The following is a 1970-nucleotide window of genomic DNA, read 5'->3' as shown; positions in this document are numbered from 1 at the left end:
CTTCTAACGATAACATTTGTGTGTCCTCATTTTCAAATGACATAACATTTGTTGTTCCAATGTTTAAATGACACCCCTTTTTCTCTCTCTCTTTGTGTGTGTGTGTGTGTGTGTGTGTGTGTGTGTGTGTGTGTGTGTGTGTGTGTGTGTGTGTGTCTGTGTCTGTGTGTGTGCTCATGTTCAAATGATATTTTCAGTTTCAGTATTCTTCTATTCAGATTAAGTGATTTCAATGTTTTTTTTATATATTAAAATTACGTTTTTGGTTTTCCTGCACTCAAATGACCGTTTTTTCTGTACCCGTGTTCAAGTAGCTTTTGAGTGTACCCCAGTTCAAATAACGTTTAACCCTATCCGTACGCCCATGGGTCATTTTGTTCCCCCGGGTTGTATTCTTCACATTTTAGAATACTTCTAGTACGAAGATCTTTTTGCAACTTTCAGTATTTCTGACAAAATCATTCTGACAGACTGCTATGCAAAGCGTACGGATCGGATTAACGAGTAAATTTCCTTTTGGAATCTGGTGGCACAGAGTTCCCCACGTCGTATGGATACGATAGTAAAACACGACGTACGGATAGGGTTAAATACCCCCATGTTCAAATACTATATGAGTGTGCTCCACTTCAAATAACGTTTATGTGTTCCTATTTTCAAATAACGTTTATGTGTTCTTTTCATGCCAAAGTAGAACAAAGGTTTCTGTATTTCTAGTGTCTATTCAGCCGAATGCCTTTTTGAATTATAGCAGTTTTGTAAACTACAGTTTGGATAAAAAAGCAGACTTTTGAGTTGGCACTCGCAGCGTTAAATAAGCCCCACATGAAAGTAAAGTGCTTGTGAAGGCAAGAGTAATTTTGCACCCTCCCCTCTTAAGTAAATTATTAAACATTCCATGTACTTCTTGCATGGCTTCACGGGGACCCGAATGTGGCCCCACTTAAAGTGGAGACCCTGGATGTGTGTTGTAGGTCAAACAAGTTCCCAACGGAGGGATCAAGTTTACTTTTACTCCAGTGAGAATGGTTGCCTTATTTTGTAGTTTTGTTATTATCTCTATGAATGAGAACGTCTTATTTGCGTCTGTGACATAGCAACCAGGCACTTCGCTGTCTCACACAAGAGATCCGAGTTCGATTCCCGAATGGGGAGTGCATTTTTATCGAGAATCTCGGTCTTTCTGATGGGATGTTGTATCTTTCTCAGCCCGAGTTGGCCCTGACAGGCAGGGTCGATAGCCTGCCTCCAAAATGATTTAAACTGAGTCGATAGGGGTGTTAAAATACTTGCGTAAAAGACAAACAGCTTTAGGGCGCCTTAACGGATAACAGCCTAGATCTCTGTAACCAAAACCAAAAAAGAAAGCCCCCGAAAAACAAAACTAACCAAACCACCCCCCTCCCCAAAGAAAACCCCTCAACAAACCAGACCAAACCAAAAAATGATATAAGACCCAGGGACTCAACTGACGTGCGTGTTATGTACTGCAATCTTATCACCAAGACACAAAGCAGTACCGGTATGCAAGTGTTGCCGAATTTCTCGCAAATTATTTCTGTAACAGACAGAGAGCAAAGAAGACGTACATTGATCTATTGCTTGACAAACAGCTTGTTTGATCACTGGCGGTCTGCGTGTGCTTAAGAAAAATGCCCCTGAAATACCCACCTGCAGTGTACGCACACCTATGAACATTATTTGAGGTTATTCAAATCATATAGAAAGGTATAGAAGGTCATTTCTACCATCATCCACCAACATTCATCCATCTTAACCCTCATGTTTAAGTATTCATATGACCTTAGAGCATTCATCAGAATAACATTGAGTATGTATCTAGCTTAAGATTATTACTGTTTATATTGTTGTTCATTTATATTATCCATGTGATTGTAAACCTGCGTGTGTGTGAGTGCATATGTGTGTGTGTGTGTATGTATGTGTGTGTGTGTGTGTGTGTGTGTGTG

At 40.0% G+C, this 1970-nt stretch overlaps 1 protein-coding gene across 1 annotated transcript in view; it reads right to left on the bottom strand.

The window, feature by feature from the left end:
- The window catches only part of LOC101854220 (PRA1 family protein 3-like), a 40469-nt gene that overhangs the window by 37790 nt on the left and 709 nt on the right, over positions 1–1970 (bottom strand). The gene's annotated exons all lie outside the window — the stretch shown is intronic.

This window comes from Aplysia californica, unplaced genomic scaffold, assembly GCF_000002075.1.
Source record: "Aplysia californica isolate F4 #8 unplaced genomic scaffold, AplCal3.0 scaffold00012, whole genome shotgun sequence".
Lineage (NCBI taxonomy): Eukaryota > Metazoa > Mollusca > Gastropoda > Aplysiida > Aplysiidae > Aplysia > Aplysia californica.
The sequence above is the reverse complement of the archived record's forward strand: the minus strand, read 5'-3'. Positions and strand labels throughout refer to the sequence as shown.